The sequence below is a fragment of the Pinus tabuliformis genome, chromosome 1_1 (assembly GCF_031772625.1).
Source record: "Pinus tabuliformis cultivar Carrire ecotype Pingquan chromosome 1_1, CPIR1, whole genome shotgun sequence".
NCBI lineage: Eukaryota > Viridiplantae > Streptophyta > Pinopsida > Pinales > Pinaceae > Pinus > Pinus tabuliformis.
In genome coordinates, this window is record NC_142297.1 from 796,504,754 (window position 1) to 796,524,506 (window position 19,753).

A 19,753-nucleotide genomic window follows, 5' to 3' on the forward strand; every position below is an offset into this window, starting at 1 on the left:
ATTATCCAACAACAGATGTCTCAAGAACTAAACATCAGGGAATTTCTTCACCGCTACATTCCTAGTTACATGCTGTACTGAAACAACAGATGTCTCAAGAACTAAACATCAGGGAATTTCTTCACCGCTACATTCCTAGTTACATGCTGTACTGAAACTAGTTAGAGCAAGCTTGACAGAATGGCAGTGTTTAAAAGTAGTGGATCACATACTAGGAGGATGAATAAACATTGCCACTAGAAAGTCAGATTATTAAACCAAAGAGGGATTTCTGAGTAGGAATGCATAGTCATCCCTGATTGGAAAGTGGCCCAGGATCTAGTAAATTTAATGACTAAAAATAATTGAAAAATGGTCACCTCAATCTAACCAACTCCCAAAGCCCAAGAGAGTTCAAAATTTCATATTGGAAAAAACAGAAATTCAATGTCATCCCAACCCTGATTAACTGGTAGATGCCAGGTCTGTAGTTACTTTGTTCGAATTTTGCAGCCTGCAACAACAAAAGAAAAAATATTGTCAATTTCAGTGATGATAATCATAACCTTGTCTTGATTGTCTTTCACTTGTAAAACATTCACAGCCTGGTTTCCCAAAGGTGCATGATCATTGCACCTGCTAAGCTTTTCAATATTGATCTGCAGCTTCTTTCCTTTCATTTCCAGTTCTAAATTCTGCAAAATTGATAATAATTCTCCTTCGTAAAATATATAGAAGTAATGCAAAATCAGTACAATGAAATGGTATTTCTATATCACACTAAATGCACACATAGATCCTTGATAGAAGAAACAATAATATTATGGATCAAGCGTAGAATTTAAATTAATATTTTCCAATATAAAAATATGTTACTCAAAACTAAATCCCATTTAGCAACCATAACTGCAAAAATACCATTCAATTAAACTACACTCACCTCGTAAACCAACTAAATATGTTACTCAAAACTGCCTTCACAAACTGCATTTAGTAACCCGAACTGCAAAAATCTCATTCAATTAAACTACACTCACCTAATAAACCAGTTAATTAGAAGAATGGTCTTACAATTTGTAATAGAAAATTGTAGACTCTCCTGTGCTAGAAGAGGGAAGGATATATTCATCAATAATTATAAGAATGTCATTGCAAATCCTGCTAAGTTCTCCCAGCTACTGATGTGACCAGTTACAGGATGTAACTAGCTGATGAATCTCCTAGTAGCGCCAAGCATGAATCAAATGCAGTGGTTGGAGTTTGCTCCAGGTACCACAGGGATGCTCCTACGCTGATCAGATGTCAGAAATATCAAGCATTGGTGTCATCAAAATCTGGTGAAAGGAAAAAAGTCTTAGAAATTGAATGTTACAGGAAATCCAGAAGCCTGTTACCATTAATGAATCTCATGGTGGCGCAAAGCACAGATGGAATCTAACATATGGAGCATACTCTAGACATCCTGGGGATGTTTCAGCACCTGTAATATGTTGAAAAGAGCAGACTGGGCTGTCATGAAGAAGTGGTCAACTCATAAGTCAAAGCAGTCACCAATATGCACAGAGGATAAAGAACATCTACAAGATGGAAATATTCCAGTGGTACATGGCCTAGATCTTGTGTAATATCATATGATTTCATGCACTATCATGTCATGAAATGGTTGACATGAATTAGGTTTGAAGATAGCAAGACATCCAGCGATATATTTTGGATGTAGCCGAATTATATCAGTAAGACATCACGCAATCTACCCAACAACATTAACATATGTTTACCAGAACTCTGCTCCGTGGTGAGAGCATTATCCAACAATACTCTTATGGTGCATAGAGATGCAAATAGTTTCCATTCAAAAAGACATTGAATGCTGCACTTTCCCGATCCTACCATACACAGTGAAAGTACTGATATTGATTTTGCAATATGCGAGGATGACAACAATTCATTTATTTACATATCTGGGGGTAAACAGATTTCCAATGACTTTTTACCTTGGTTGACAAGCAATGAAGGTGTATGTTATTCTCCAAGTGAAAACATAGGGCAGGTATCAAAAAGTTAGATGGAAAATGATTTTAATGTAGGGGAATTATAATGTGTCATGATCAGATTGACATATCATAGTTTTGCTCATTACAACCTTCTGAATCAGATGTACAGCACATAGAAGAGCTGCACTCAAGGACTAGAGAAACATATAATCTGTCTGTCACATTGCAATACAATACACCTTATAGCTATCAACTGATGGTAACAGTAATTTCCAACAGAAAATAACAACCTATTTTTATGAAGTGTAGAAAATGTCTGCTATTATAACTGTAAACTAGGTATCTTTAATTTCTGGTGGATAGGGGCATCATAGTAAAACAGATTGGCATTTAAGAGAAATTGGTTGCTTTTCAGCTCTGTAGCAGTTTTTTGTGAATTCTGTCACTTACGGGAATTTTAGTCAGCAATAGAAACTATGGAAGTTGCCATAGGGCTGGTATTATTATATTATTTTAGACCTTTTGATGGATCGTTTGGATATTTTCTCAGGGAAAAGGATCCACAGGATTTGGGCATTGCCTTTGCTGCTGCCATCAAAATTGGGAAAAACATCATGGCAGCCCAAAATGTACAACTACCTCTTGCAAGATTGTTTGATTTGCGAGTAAGGAGAACACGGCCTCCGCCTGCCAAATGAGTCCAAGAGCCCAAAGAAGAAATGGAGGATGAAAAGGAGGAACTGCCTTCTAAGATAATGAATTTATTGCATGACCTGACTAATAAGGTGGTGAAAATGGAGAAAATATGCGAACTCAACAGAACATGCATGCGAACCAGAAGCCTTTCCAACATAAGAAACCATTTCAACAAGTGAAGCCTAAGACCCAAAAGCCTCCAATCCCTATGGCTAGTGGCAATTGTGTGGATCATTCATCTTTCATCCATTATTATTGGGCTTACGAACTTCCTCACAATCAAGAAGGGTGTGTTGTATTACCATGAACGAGATATCTTTGCCCTGGATCAGTTTGAGTGGGCATCTAAATATCAGGAGGATATTTTCAACATGCTCTCGGTGATGTAGGAATCTGATGACCCTCAAGTTTTTCCTGTTTTTAATGGTAAGATGGTAAGTCCTAAGGATTTTATTCATTTAGATTCAGATAATTTTAACTCATGTAGGGCTTACATGTAGCCAACCAGCACGATGGTTCCTAGAAGCCAGACAGCTCCAGTACACATTGAGAAGGCCAACTCTAAAGCTACATGCATGGTGGTGAATATCACTAAAACATATGCACATAAAGGTAAAGCTTTAAGGGTGTTAGACTCCATAAACTGAAAGACAAATTTGATAAGCGTGAGATGCATATTATTCACAAGATACACATAAAAATACAAAAAAAATTCTAACCCTTGGTTTCATATTACAGGGGGGTCTTTTGGACTTCTCATGACTGTTTGTGTTCACTTGAGGCTTTTCACCTAACTCTCGAGTGAATAAGCTAAATTTACACAACTCAAGAGGATTATGTTTCCAACATTCCCCCCTTAACCTGAAGAGGTGTATGTGAGTCCAAGAAGATAGTTCTCTAAATATGGTGGTTTAAGAGAGACCACAAACCAAATGGGTGGCAGAAGTCTTCAACCGGTGTTAGTTTAAGGCTGACCACCAACTCTGGAACTTTGTTCGAAGCAATTCCTCGAACAATTCCAAATCTAGCTATAAGTTGATGTCTTTTACGAAATGGAAGCGTTCTATGGTGATGGTTTAAAGATGACCACAAATTGATGAAATGGGTAGCAAAAGTCAAAGTCTTCTACTAGTGGTGGTCCTAGGTTGGCCAACAACCAAATTGTGCTTATGGAACATGAGCCTATCTCTAGCTGCAACTCTGTTTCTAGCTCTAGGCTCTAGTTGCAAGTTCTGGTTCAGGCTATGGCTCAAGCTCACTTGATATGACTTTGTGTGAAAATTCTATTGCAGTTAATTTGGTTATTATTCTCCTATCTTTTACATATTATTTGTCCCAATAAATTAATTCACTGCAAATACTGAATAAAACACAACTCCACTTGGTCCATGTAAAAGACTTCTGCCACCCATTTGGTTTGTGGTCTCTGGTTTTTAAGAAAATTAAGATCTGATAGACATTACTGATCTGTAGGTAATAACTGCAGCTAAAATGTCACACACTGTACACAATCCCTGATGAAATGATATCTGATGTCTATATGCTTAGACTTGTCATGAAACACAAGATTCTCAGAGAGCCTAATACAAATTTGATTGTCACAATGTATCACGATCATCTCCACCTTCTGATCAAATAATGCTACAAACAACTTTCGAAGCCAAATGGCTTCGCATGTCACCATGCTCACTACTATATACTCCACTTCTACAGAGCTCAGTGCCACGGACTTCTACTTCTTTGAGACAACTCTTGATACGATGCTGAAGCAACACCCTGAAGTGATTTTCCTGTCCACTGTACTACTAACCCAGTCTGCATTAGTCTATCCCCTCAACCCGATACCATCACCTCAAGTATATATGATCCCATCTCGATTGTAACTCACAAATTTTGTAGCACATGCTTCATTGCTTTCTAGTGCACCCTCTTCGGTTCAACCATGAATTGACTAAGAGAGTTTACCGTAAAGGATATATCTGGCCTAGCGTTGACCAAATGCATAAGAGAGCCAATCAACTGTCTATAGAGTGTAGGGTCCCCATCCTTCTCCCTCAATGTATCTACCTTCCTTCAATTGGTTATCATTGGTGTAGACATGGCTCTACAATGTTCCATATTGAATCTCCCCAAGCTCTTGATGTCGGATTTCCCTTCCCGAGGAAAATCTCCCCTTCTGTCTACCACACCTCCATGCCTAAAAAGTAGTGCATAAGCCCTAAGTCTTTCATCTCAAACTTATTGAATTTTCCACGACACTAGAGAATCTAGGTTAGGGTCTTATAATCTTTGACACAACCAACTTAAATGCCACAACAAACTACTTTGCATAGCGAAATAAACACAACAATAAATCAACACGTGCACGATAAACAACTTTTTACAATTTTCAACCCAACTTCGTTAGATTAACAAATTATAAAAAGACTATCTAGGGCTCCCGTGCTAGGAATCATGGTCCTCGTACAATCACTGATACAAGAATACAAACTAGGGTTTGGTGTCAACAACCATGACCACCAATCTACCCTGAACAAGATACCAACTGACCTACTAGTTGATGTACTACACTTCACAACTCCACTTGGTCCATGTACCTTGAACACCTCTGTTGGTCCTTCTGTTCCCAATTTGCAACAACACCAATATGCCTTTATCAATGAATCCTGCTCCTTTAGGTCACTGAAGATGACTCCAATTTTCCCTCTAGATGATCATTACTCCATCAATGAGTCAACACATAGGGTCTCCATCAACTGCCCACTTGTGGCTCCTTAGTCCTCCAAGAATGCAACATTTTGGGACTTCTTCCCACTTCCGCCTTCCTATGCTAATATATGAAGACAAACTTACGGCATGGAGGTTGCCCACTATCACTGTCAAAAGTCCTCCAACAGTCAACTTAGGTCCTGTTTACCATTGAAGTACAATCGAAGACTCCATGCCCAAGGATATGTTAGGGGATTCCTGCACTTACAGAGTTCCAAATATCATTAGGACTTCTGAGCCCCTTCTTCTCTCTTTTCTTCATTGCACTCAAATTTCGTAGCCCTATGGAGATATTGTAAAGAGATGCTAGCATGATGAAATAGAGTCATGTAACAGGCCTAGGTATCTTAGGACTTTGTTATCAAGTGAGTTCACTCTAGGAGGTTTTTTTACTTGATTAATTATTTGTGTTTTTCAGCGCTTAATAATTAATTGAGTTTTTTCTCCTAGATATAACCCCAAAGCTGTAGTGCGGCTTGATAGCGAGGCCTTAAGTGAGTCCTAGTGTCTAGAGTCAATGTATATCACCATGTTAGATCAGTCGTAAAATTACAAGAAATTTGACTAGATCTAAGTAGGATTTTTTAATAATTAAATATTTCCCGCAAATCTAGATTTTTTTAATTATTTTCTATGTAATGATGTAAATAAGTGGTCCTAGGAAATGATTGGGATGTGCACTACTCGAAATTCATCCTCAAAGGCCTAGCATTATTCTCATACAAACTTTGAGGGTCAAAAAATGACTTATAATCCCTCAAAAGCCATTTTTCCTAATGTTAATGGCAAAAATGAGGAAAAAATTAAAAAAAATTCAATAATTGGAAAAATTTATGAATTTTTCCAAAGTCAAAATAAGTAAACGCATGACATGGAAATTCAGGGGATAATCAATGTTGATATGGCACATGATTCATCACTGGAGTTATGGCACTTGAGCAAATCGAATTTGCGAGCCATAATAGTGTAACGAACAAAGTTTGTCTTACTCATAGGTATGCTCTGATACCAATGTAACAAACAAAGTTTGTATACGCAACAATAATCAGAATAATTTGAAGACAAAGACATCCATTGTAGGACTAGTAATTGTATATTGAATATTATATAAAAGAATTGATGTGGTGATTATAGTTGATGGTGAGGCCCAAGAGTTCACATCGACGGGAAGGTTTGGCACCTCGCTGTCGGCTCTTCGCCACCTGGGGTAGTAGTACGTTCCAAGGGTTGGGCTGTTCGTCCATTAAAGCGGTACGTGAGCTGGGTTCAGAACGCTGCTTATATACCCTAGTCAGGTCGCTCTTCATGAATGGTCATGTCTGTGAAAATTCCTAAAACCCAGAATCCCTACTGCAACAACTGATGATATTTCTCCTATTTGTTAGATTTACATGAACAAGTTATTTGCAGTTTCCTACAACAAACATTGAAATACATACACTGCAGCCTACACCATTTAAAATAATATGCCAAAACAAGAAACTGAACAAGAGAAAGATACAACACAAATGACACAGTTGTTTTTGAAAAAATGTCCCCCGAAAAACCCAATGCGGGAAAACCGGTGCAACAGATCTAAGGGTTTTTATTATTAAGTAGCGTTATCTCTGAATACAACCTCTGGATGCCTTGCTGGCTAAGTTGCATGAAACGGGGAAACGGGTACGAGTTTCCGAAACGGGCACGGGTACGAAATGTGACCCCCCCAAATTTTGGAAACGGGGAAACGTGAATATATATATATATATATATATATATATATATATATATATACATTCTAATTTATTACATTATGATAAAATTGTCAATTGTCAATGCATAAACTATAAGTCTCTAAATTTACATCACATATACTCATGAATGATCACATAATGAAAATAGAAATATCCAGAATCAGCCACGAGAAATTTCTAATTTCTTGTCTCGTGCTTGATTGGGAGTCTCCTCCTACATAGTCGAACGACCTCAGTGCTCTTGATTAAATACAAGTTTCATACCCTAGTACCCTACATGCTCTTGATTATTAGGAGTCTCCCCTGCATAGAGGGCTTGGTTCTCTTGATTAAATACAAGTTCCATACCCTAGTACATGATAAAATCCAATGGAAACATTGCAATCCCCCCAATTCTGAAATCCTGAAAAACAGACAAGTCTGCTGGATTTTGAGTGAGATCTAAAATTCTACTTTCTCGATATGAAATCCAATGAGGGCGAAACCACTCTCAAGCATCCTGAGTCATTTCTTGGTAATGTTAAAAATCTAAGTAAAAGGATGAAAATGAAAAATAAAGGAGAATATCACTTTTACTTTAAGAATTTAACATTACCATGAAGTTCATTTTAATAACCTAATTAAAAATTAGAAGACAAAATAATAATAAAAAAATTAAAAAAAGTCAAACTGCATGTGGAAATGGCATCGTACGACCTAGAAACGCGTTTTCGGCCGTACTTCCCACGTTTCCACCTTGAAAAACATGCCAATACGGCTAGAAATGCGTTTCTGGGCCGTACCGTACGTGTCTCTGAGTTTCGTTTCTGTTTCCGTACGGAAACGCCTCCCCTGCCCACATTCCCTGCAACTTAGCTTGCTGGCAATCTAGTATAGAGAATATCACTCGGCAGAAGAAATTATTGAGATTACCTCACTCTACACTACTAGTCCCGGTTGATCTAGTAGTTGGACCAATGAGTCCCCGACTATTTCTGCGTTGCCCCTACGCAGTCACTACGTGGGCCTGTGTCAGCCTCTAAGACACTACGTCACCTCTTTGCTGGATCGATTTGCTCTCAGGAGCCAACTCCAACGCTCCTAGCTCAGAACGTCAACCACCTCAACAAATTTCGGACCTCTGCGTGGGAGGCTTTTGTGCTGCTCTACGTGGGCCCTATGTGAGCCCTTCCTAGCTCTGCATCACCCTCTCTGGGCACTGCATTGCCTCCTCTGTTTGTCTCTCTGCCTCTCTGCTGAGTATTCTTGGCTCCAGAGAAGATCCTCCACCCAAAACTCTATTTGCCCCTTTCTGCGTGATCACTACGAAACCACTGCGCTGCCTCTAGCTTCAATAATTCAATTTGACTGATCAACTCTCTGTGTGTCTTCCAAATGACCCTGAAGCCTCCTTAAATAATCTCCTCGTTGACATTCAACGACCTAGATTAGATTTTAATCAATGGATAAGATCATTTCTGCTTGATCCTCGTCTTCTTCTAGAAGTTACACCCACAGTTAGATTAATACCCATTAATTATTTTAATTTCCTAAGTTTAGACTTAGGAACCCATTAAAAATAATTAATTATTTTAATAAAACTGTCTCTGGGTGGAATTTCCAAAAACGCTTTTTGGGTTCTTTTGAATACATGTGCCCAAGGCTCCCTACAATATTTCAGACTTAGAGCACATCTGATGCTACCAGAAATAAACATTCCCTCTTAGCGAGGAATGTGCTCTAGCAATGCTTCCCACTGAAGCATCACCCTGACTTCATAACATCGTCCTCTACGCTGCTAATGTTTGACATGTTGTCCACCAACTACTGCACTACTATTGCAATTGTACTATCACTGACACTACCACTGTCAACACTGCATCTGTACTACAACTCCCTCTGAATTTCTGCATCCATGTTGCTGATGGCACTACCACTACCAACTGCCCTTGCACTGCAAGTGCAAACTACTGCTGCTACTGCATTAACAATGGAAAAACATCCCAAATTACTGAACAAGTGTTCAACATAGCTACATCTTGATGCTAAAGATCTGATTGTTGCTAGGCCCACGCTATCCCTCTAAAGCCACTGTGTTGCTACTACTACTGCATTGTTGCAACTCTGCACTACGCTTCTCAGACTTGGCGTTCTAGCCACTGCATCTGTCACTCCAATACTCCTCTACACCAACTGACACTGGTCCATCCTGCAACTTCTGATCTGGGCTCTCGTAGGAAGGAATTGATCCAAGAGGTGGGCTCTTCAAGGATCCTACCCATCTGTATCTCTTTTGAACTACAAATCCAAATCAGCCCACCTCCCTCTTGGAGGTATCTCGACTGTCATGGCAAACTCCTCCTCCTTGATCTTTGCAGGTGCAACGTTCAGATCGTGCTTCTCATCTTTGTCCTTCTTCCTAAGAGGACATTGTGTTGCGTAGTGATCCATTTCACCACACTTGAAGCATTTGATCTTTGAGATGTCCTTCTTCCACCTCCACTGCTCTTGCTACCCCTTGGATGCAAGGGATGCATTCTCTTCATCCTCCTTGGGCTTCGACCCGCTGCTACTGCTTCCGTCAAGCTTACACTTGACTAGATCTCTCCACATATCTTCCTGCTTGAGAGCTGCCCACATACTATCCCAGTCTGGCAAAGTTGCCCTACCTAGGATGCTTTGGACAAAGACTTGCCACTCTTCGAGACTGAGTTTATGGCCAGTCTCACCATCTTGGAACCTTGACGTGTAGACCCCACAACTGCTAACTTGTCCCAGGTCTCCTGAACCTTCGTGAGGAACGGATCTATGTGCTCCCCCTTCTGCATCTCTGCAGATCTCAGTTTCTGCTCTAAGTGCATCTTCCGCTACTCGAGAGATCCTTGATACAACGTTGCCAAGGCATCCCACATCTCCTTAGCAGTCCCTCTACTAGCGATGTGATAGACTACATGTTCCTTTACTCCATCAAGAATCATCCTCTTGGCCTTCGCTATTTCTCTCTTGTACTTCTTCCGCTGATCTGGATTTGCGGGCTCAACCACCACGCTATCGACATAGACCTTGAGAAAAGACTCATCTAGAAGGCACGACATCCTTACCTTCCAGATCACATAGTTGGATCCTCCATCCAACTGGTCCTAATCTCTCAGTCCACCTCTACCACGAAAATGTTGAACTTTGCCCCTATTTCTTACTCCTGCTGCTCAGGAAATAAGAAAACGCACTTATTGGCGGGAAGTCTACTGAGGAAAAAATCCCTCACTGTGCTTCTCTTCTCTCTTCTGACAATCTGCCCAACAAACTGCTTGCAGAAAAACTGCATCCCACCAGCTCTTTTCCTCACATTGAGGATGTTGCGCTGCTCCCTCTGGCACGACAAGATTTCGATCTAGAAGCCCTTCCTCTCTGTCAACTCACTCAAAGAGAGACTTTCCTCGAAAATTCTGCCCTCCTGGTTTGGATTGCACAAACCCTCTGGGGATTCGAACTACTTCCTCGTGCAACTATTCGACCTCCTTCTTTGCTCAGCACTGGGTTCTCTGGCACTATACTTCTTGCTTCACCTGCACTGCTCTGATACCATGTGAAAATTCCTAAAACTCGGAATCCCTACTACAACAACTGATGATATTTCTCCTACTTGTTAGACTTACATGAACAAGTTATTTGCAGTTTCCTACGGCAAACATTGAAATACATACGCTGCAACCTACACCAATTAAAATAATATGCCGAAACAAGAAACTGAACAAGAGAAAGATATAACACAAATTACATAGTTGTTTTTGGACAAATGTCCCCAGAAAAACCCAATCCGAGAAAACCAGTGCAGTAAATCTGAGGGTTTTTATTATTAAGTAGAAGTTATTTCTCCTACGGCAAACATTGAAATACATACGCTGCAACCTACACCAATTAAAATAATATGCCGAAACAAGAAACTAAACAAGAGAAAGATATAACACAAATTACATAGTTGTTTTTGGACAAATGTCCCCAGAAAAACCCAATCCGAGAAAACCAGTGCAGTAAATCTGAGGGTTTTTATTATTAAGTAGAAGTTATTTCTAAATACAACCTTTGGATGCTTTGTTGGCAATCCAGTACAGAGAATATCACTCGACAGAAGAAATTAGTGAGATTACCTCACTCTACATTACATGTCCCGACTGATTCGGCAACTGAACCAATGAGTCCCCAGTTACTTTTACACTGCCCCTACGTAGTCACTGCGTGGGCCTGTGTCAACCTCTAAGGCAATGTGTCACCTCTTTGTTGGATTGATTTTCTCTCAGGAGCTGACTCCAGCCCTCCAGACTCTGCATGGGCCCTTCCTAGCTCTGCATCACCCTCTCTTCGCACTGTGATGCCTTTGTGTGTGTCTCTCTGCCTCTCTGCTGAGTATTCTTGGCTCCAGAGAAGATCCTCCGGCCAAAACTCTCTTTGCCCCTCTTTATGTGATCACTATGAAATCACTGTGCTACCTCTAGCTTCAACAATTCGATGTGATTGATCAACTCTCTATGTCTTCCAAATAACCCTCAAGCCTCCTTAAATAATCTCCTTGTTGACATTCAACGACCGAGATTAGATCTTAATGAATCATTAAAGATAATTTTTGATTGATCCTCATCTTCTTCTAGAAGTTACACCCACAGTTAGATTAATACCCATTAATTATTTTAATTTCCTAAGTTTAGACTTAGGGACCCATTAAAAATAATTAATTATTTTAATAAAACTGTCATAAAATTGTCTCTGGGTGGAATTTCCCAAAACGCTTTATGGGTTCTTTGGAATACATGTGCCCAAGCCTCCCTGCAAAATTTGTGACTTGGAGCACATCTGATGCTACCAAAAATCAACAATGTCTTTAAGACATGTCTTTTCATTGTTTACATTAATTTTATTATTTTTATATGAATTATATTCATTACATTGCCTTCCTCTTCAAAAATATTTTTCGTCAAAGCTTACTGATGAAAGGGCTTGATTTTTTTTTCCCGTTTCGAATATCTTCTCGTCTCAGAACTTTCATCTTTGTTGATACAAGACGATATGATCCTCTAAGTTAATAAAAGAATTGTTGGACTGAAAATGGATGTGACCATCTTAGATTAATCTTTTGAGGAATCTTCCAATCATTGGAAATTCGTAATGAATTGTTATCATAGGACTGGGTTCTGCAAACTTCAATATCTTTTGGAACATAAATATGTTGTTTTTGTTTTGAGTCATATAGATACGCATATTGAGTTGTCGGCTATTGTGATTCGGATGTCGATAAGGAATTCTTTTGGTTTGACTTCCTCTTATCAAGTGTGTGCCAATTTTATGATTTACTTCAAGCATTGAGGTTGTTGAGTTGGTTACATAATCTTCACTTGGAATTTCCATTGTTTGAATTGCAACATCGGAATATGTTTTTCCTTCAACTAGTTTGTTATTTCCTTGAGTTGTGATATTGATTGGATCGGTGTTCATATCTTTTTCTTCAACCTCAACTTAAGACTTTGACACTTCTTTTGTGATAAATTCTTCTAATTTGTTGTTCAATGATTTCTTATCATTTTTAAGTTTCTTAATTTGAGTGAGTAGACTCTGATTATGATTTTTGAGCTGTAAGAGCTCCTCATTTTTTGAGTCGACTATATTTTGGCATTCGAGCTTCTCCTCTTTTAAACACTTGATTTGTTCTAATAATTTTTTTATTAAGGTCCTTTAAGCGTAAATTTTCTCTTCTTTTCTAATAGAATTTTGTTAAGTTTATTTTCATAAATTTCTTTTTCTTGATCTAATTGGTGCTTCTTAGTTTTACATTTTATGACTTGTACAAGTAGTTTTCTGATTATGTTCTGTCAAACATGAATTTTCCTTGTTTTTGTTGGATATGAAATCTTCAAGCTCTTTTTGCATCTTTGATAATGTTTCTGGATTCTCTTGAAACATTAGTTTTGAAATACCCTCAAGGTCTTTTAATGAAGGCATTATCCATTCTGATTTCGTTGTCATGTTTTGGAATGCGACCATTTTCTTCTTGTAAGGGAACATCAAGTTTTTTTTTTTTTTGTTAGCATGAAAGTACCAAATTCCTTGAACCAAGGTCGACCGAGAATTATGTCAACCTATTTGTCAAGCATAGTTACAACACAAAATTGAAATATGTACTAATAATGATCAACTGGCACTTGTAAATCATTAATTTCATACTCTTTTTCGCCAAAAAAAACCTTTTCTTTCGCCTATATTTGGTTCTAGAACTAAGGGTTGATTTGCCAAATTAATATTAATGTAATTATTCTCATTGTTTGTATTAATAGCGATACTAATCTCTTTCCCTTGGTTATACCCCTTTAATGTAAATAATCTAAAATTTACAGTTGGAATACCTTTATAGGAGAATCTCCCTTCGTTTATCATTTTCGAATTAGACTCCATTTTTTGTTGTGTCAAGATGAACTTAGGGTTTAAGAGGTAACCCCTTTATTCTTATTATTATTTTATAAATCTTCGAAACTTTACCTTCCTTCTTTGTATTGAATCTTGAACGAGTTGGTTCAATTTTGTTTTGTTTTTTTTTTTTTGCGGAAGAGGTTTATGTATTCCTCTTTGAAAATCTGTTTTCATATGAGCTTGGAAATATAATGTATTGTAACTTTTAATTCTTCACGTACTCTTTTTTTTCCTATATTTTATCTATCTTTTATGAGCTCTATTAATATAGTGATTTATTCTTATTTACTTTTCCCAAATGACCTTGTTATAATTCTCTTAACCCTTTTATGAAAAAAAAATAAAAAAATGTATGGATAAGTGACCATATGGACAGAGACAACGATTCACTTTGAAAAGGTGGTTGTGCGAAACAATGAAATTCAATTGCAATTTGTTGTATGGACTAAGGAATCCGTATTGTATGTGGTTGCATAGGATTGTATGGCGGTGGTGGAAAATGTGGTCGAACGGAAGAACTTATTGCAATTAAAATGAACACAACAGTCGTGAATTTGTATTGACTTACACGGCGGCGTATGTTCAATTTTCAGGCGGCGGCGGCAAACGATTTTGTTGGCAGCTTGTTTGGAGATACTATTTTGGCGGATGTGTTGTCAGGTGTGGCAATTAGGGTGGCTGTGACATGCGGGTTTCCGAAGAAGACAGATGTTGTTCGGCGGTGTTTCAGCAGTGGCTCGAGTGTGAACCATGGATGTGATGTCGAAAATTCCCTGTCGGCACTACATTTTACGATTGCGTATGTCGGCTATTGGAGAAGGTCCGCGGTGGTTGCAGCAGCTCTGTCGGCAACTACTTGTCTACCATTGGTGGCAACCATAGATGGCTGACAGGTGGGTGACTGCGATGGCGGTCTGTTGGTGGTAAGTATTGTCGGGTGGCTGTCACTGCGTTTTTCGTTTTTTTTTTAAATATAATTGTTATTTTTTTTTCATATAATTTTTTTTAATTGTTTTTGACATTTTTATTAGTTTATATATATATATATATATATAACTTTTTTCCTTTTTATATTGATTTTTTTTTTTAATATTTTTTTCAATTTCTCTTTTTTACTTTTATTTTTTCTTTTATGGCCAATGGCCAATTGGCGAAGATGGAGAAACTCCAACTTGTGTAGCGGAACACTTCAATTGTAGCAACAACAAGGTTGACGAAAATTTGATAGCCAAAGGCCAGATTAGACTAGCTCTATGCAACTATTGAGTGGGCAGAGGATTGAACAACTTTGATACCAATGTAACAAACAAAGTTTGTATATGCAACAATAATCTTCAAAATACTTCGAAGACAAAGACATCCATTGTAGGACAAGTAATTGTATATTTAATATTATATAAAGGAATTGATATGATGATTACAATTGAGGGTGAGGGTCTGCTTATACCCAAGGCAGGTGCCTCTTCATGAATGGTCATGTCTTTATGACATGCCTTTTCATTCCTTATAACTATTTAGTTAAACTTATTATGATTATTATTGTTTACGTTAATCTTATTATTTTTATATGAATTATATTCATAACAAATAGAGGGTTCGATTTGGTGTCTTGACAACTCGATTTCCTTGGGTAATTCAGCACATGATATGAGGAGATTTGATTTCTATTTTAGTGGAGACATGTCTCCACCTTCAGTTTAGCTCCTAAACATGGCACCTTACTTCAAGTCTTCTCCATGCAGATCTCACCTAACAGGTTCCATGTATTCATTGGCAGCTTCTACGCATGGTAGATATGGATCAGTTTGGAGAGGTGTCATCCTCTTGATGGGTTGTTGAGATTTGATGAGAAATTGCTCCCTTATCACTTGCTTTGACCTCACACATGGCAGAGTGAATTCTAGGGGGAGAAACATGCTGGGCCAACTAAGAGGATTTCGAGTTGCTCATTTGCATGTGTCATATTAGCTTCACACTTGGGATTTGAATTGCCTTCTTGGGATTGTCTACATCTCTACTTGTCATATGGATTTCACTTGGGATTTTCTCCCATTCTCCTATTTAAATAAGCCATTGACTCCTATTCTCTCATGAAAAAACAAGCTCTTATGCTTGGGGAGATTATCTTGCCTTGTATGCTTACATTTTTTGGTGCAATAACAAAAATTTGGGGTTCATATGTGGTGTCTTTCCTCCATGGACATGGTATGATTTATGATTATGTGCTTATGTTCCATTTGCTATAATTTCTATTGTCATTTCCATTCACTTCATAGACTTAATAGTGCCTAGTTACCTTTGTTGGGTGTGTTATATTCTTTCCACAACTACCCCACGCATGCGGGGGGGTGGTTGGTAGCCTCCCCTGTACATTGCACCAGCCATAGCAAGGGGGGCATTTGCCCCCCTTGTCGGGGGGTATGCAGGGGGGCTACAGGGGGACGGTAGCCCCCCTGCATGGGATTTGGGGCAGCGCCTCAGGAATTTTTTTTGGACCTTATAGTAGGTGGGTGGACCTACCTATGGTTTTGTGCATGGATTTCACACATGGTTTTGGGCATGATGGCTTTTTGTTCATGGTATTTTGTAAATTCAGTCAACGGAAACTATGATTATGTTCTAATCCAAGGTTAATGGATTGGGGTTTATGGATGCTTCGATATGTATATATATGTATTGTAACATTGAAAGGAATATAACAAAAGATCAATCTGGTAGTCCTAGTTTTGGGATCCAGGGGAAAATCTTTGTGTATATCTGTTTTATGTTTTATGCTCTTGCCATTGTTTATTTTTTGTATTTTAGAATTCGTCTGCAGGTAATTTCTGTACGGGTTAAAACCTACATTTGGTATCAGAGTTGTTTTGGCTTCAAGGGGACGCCTTTGCTGCTGAGGGGTTTTGCTCGGGCTTGTGGTAGACCTTGTTCAGTGCGAAATCTAAGGGATCAATTCTTGTGGTGAAAAAATATGGCGAGCAGTGGAAAGATAGAGATCGAGAAATTTACTGGTCAAAGTTTTGAGTTGTGGAAACTCAACATGGAGCATATACAGGTGGATAAAGATCAGCGGATCGTGGTAGATCAGGGTACTAAACCAACAACAATGTTAGTTGAAGACTGGGGGAAGTTGGATTGGAAGGCAAAGAGCACAATACAATTGTGTCTCAGATTCAGTATTGCTAAACGTATCAGGGGAAGCTTCGACGAAGACTTTGTGGGACAAGTTAGGGACTTTGCACCAATCTAAGTCTCTGGTAAATAAACCGTTCCTACAGAAAAAGTTGTATAACCTGAGGATGAAAGATGGAGACTCAATGACGGAGCATCTGAATGCCTTTAATATTGTGGTAAGCCAGTTATTTTCTATTGATAATAAAATTTCAGATGAAGAAAGTGTTAGTTTTAGGTATGTTCTATGCTTAGAGCAATTTATTTCAATTTTCATAGTTAGCTCCATATCTTTTCCAGATTAGCAATCACATCAACATTAAAGTAAACTGCAGATAGAACCTAAACATAAATCGTAGAAGAAAAGCCAAGACAAGAGGACACAAGATGTGGCGCTAGTCAACGACAAACCCCAATGTGGGGAAACCCTTGATCAATTTTTCCTATATGTTCTTCAATAGTTCAACAGAGATAGAGAGAGATATTCTGTTTACAATAGAAGTCAACACTTTGAATTATCTAGATAAGAGCATAGATCATCTCTAAGAATATGATACATGAGATCAATTGAAGACATGCTGCTTCAACTAATTCTCCAAGGTGACTCCTTCACCTATCGTTGTGCTACATTTCGTCATCATGTTGCACCTCACCGCGCTGCACCATGCTGCACCCATCATCACTATGCTGCATCTCATCACGTTTCATTGATCATGACTGTACCCATCATTGTACTGCATTATGTGCCATTGCTGCACCATGTTGCCATCCTGACCTATGTGTTGGCTGCACCTTGCTTGCTTGTTGTCCCTAGCATGCTTGTTGTTGCATGCTAGTTGTCCCTTGCATTCTAGTTGTAACATTGCATGCTTGGTGTATTTGCTGCTAAGTACCATACAACTGTCCTAATGTTAGTTAGTTGTCCCCTTGCATGCTGCTCTCCTTCAGAGATAGATGCTCCAGCTGTTTCGGTAGTTCCCGACAATTCTGGTAGTTCTGGCTGTTCTCGGCAGTTCCAGCTGTTCCAGGCAGTCCCGGCAGTTCCGACAGTTTCAGCTGTTCCGACAGTTTCGGCTTTTTTGACAGTTCCGGCTTTTCCAACAGTTCCGGTTTTTTTGACAGTTTTGGCAGTTTCGGATTTTCCGACAATTCCAGCAGTTCTGGATTTTTTAGTAGTTCCTGCTTTTCCAACTATTCCGGCAGTTCTAGCTTTTCGTGCAGTTCTGGCTTTTTTGGTAGTTCTGGCTCTTCCGAATTTTATGGCTTTTCCAGCAATTCCGGCTTTTTAGGTAGTTCCGACTTTTTCGGCAGTTCCGACTTTTTGCCTTCTGGATCAGGGCAGCGTTATCCCTTAGGATCTCTCCTCCTACTAAAACCCAAAGACATGTAGAGAGAGGAAGAGATCCCAAGTGTGTGTTGAAATGACTTGAAGGCTACTTCTCTTTATACTAAAACGTTGAGCAGATGTGGGGTTTATTTGGTTGCTGGTCGACTTTGACGAATTGTCTTATAACGCAAATAAATTCATAACTCCATGAATACTTATCGGAATCGGATGATCTTTATATCAATCCTACACCTCTCGATGAGAGGGATCCAAGAAAAATATCAGCTGCCATAAATAAGATGACCCACATGGAGTTTGGCCCTAGTTGCCAAGTTTAACACTCCCTCTCAACTAGGGAGAACTCCATTCGTTGATCCATATGTCTGACTGTACTATCTCTGCCATCAGTGCCCTACACTACTCTGCTCTACTATGATCTACTGAGCTCTGCTCTGCTGAGCTCTGTTGAACCATGAAGAAGAAGAATTGATCGAGAATGTCTCATACCATTCTCTACTGACCCAAAGTCAATTTCATCTGAAGGGAGTGTGTCACATCACTCTTACTGACCCGAAGTCAATTTATTGATCCTAGATCAATATCACAAGAGAGTGTCTCAAACCACTCATACTGATCCCAGATTAGTTTCATTGATCCCAAATCAATGGAGGTGATCCTAACATAGGGAGTATGGTAGATACAACCATGCATCCATCCATAGAACTACTATGGTCCCTATCCTCATTTCCCTGCTCATTGATCAGATGAGAGGTACTTCCCATGAGTCCCAGACTGCATGGGTAGGATGCCTCGACATGAGAACTAATCATCCTATCCACAGGATAACGAATCATCCTGTCAGTGGATGCCACAGAGAACTAATCATCTTGGCCCACAGGAGAACTAATCATCCTGTCCCACTGTCGCCACGGAGAACAAATCATCTTGGCCCACAGGAGAACTAATCATCCTATTCCATAGTCGCCACGAAGAACAAATCATCCAGGCCCACAGGAGAACTAATCATCCTGTTCCACAGTTGCCACGGGAGAACTAATCATCCCGGCCCACAGGAGAGCTAATCATCCTGTTCCACAGTTGCCACGGGAGAACTAATCATCCCGCTCACAGGAGAACTAATCATCCTATTCCATAGTTGCCATGGGAGAACTAATCGTCTTGGCCCATAGAAGAACTAATCATCCTGTTCATAGCGCACCACCAGGGGAGGGTGATTTGCCCTGTGGTCGTATGTTGCTCCAGTAAGTACCCCAAGCCCCCTAGAGCTCCGAGAGCTCAATGCATGCAACATGCAAGACCTTTATAAGAAGGTCTCTCAACAACTCCAAGTCATTCGGGAAAGTCACAGATTTGACTTTTCCCTGGGGCTTTGACAAAATGTCAGCGACCTGTACATCAGTCTCAATGTGATGGAGCCTCCTCACTCGTCAACTTACCATATCATAGATAAGGCAGTATCTGATGTATATCTACTAGAGTAATCATCGAATATGGGATTCCTCAATAATCAAATCCCCCCTCTGGTTGTCACAGGGAATCACAGTGGTATTCATCATGTGTACAAACAGCTCACTTAAGAGCTTCTGCAACCATGCAGCTTCACATGAGATCATACTCGTAGCTATGTATTT

At 39.2% G+C, this 19,753-nt stretch overlaps 1 long non-coding RNA gene across 2 annotated transcripts in view; it reads right to left on the reverse strand.

Moving 5' to 3' along the window:
- Window positions 1-475: 475 nt before the first annotated feature.
- Window positions 476-19,753, reverse strand: part of LOC149216397 (uncharacterized) — a 259,951-nt gene continuing 240,673 nt past the window's right edge. The window contains exon 3 of one of the 2 annotated variants that reach the window (XR_016250548.1): window positions 476-674. This is a non-coding gene — a long non-coding RNA (uncharacterized LOC149216397). Of the gene's footprint in view, window positions 675-1,379; window positions 1,489-19,753 lie in introns of those variants that run through there. The other variant, XR_016250549.1, reaches the window with a different exon arrangement.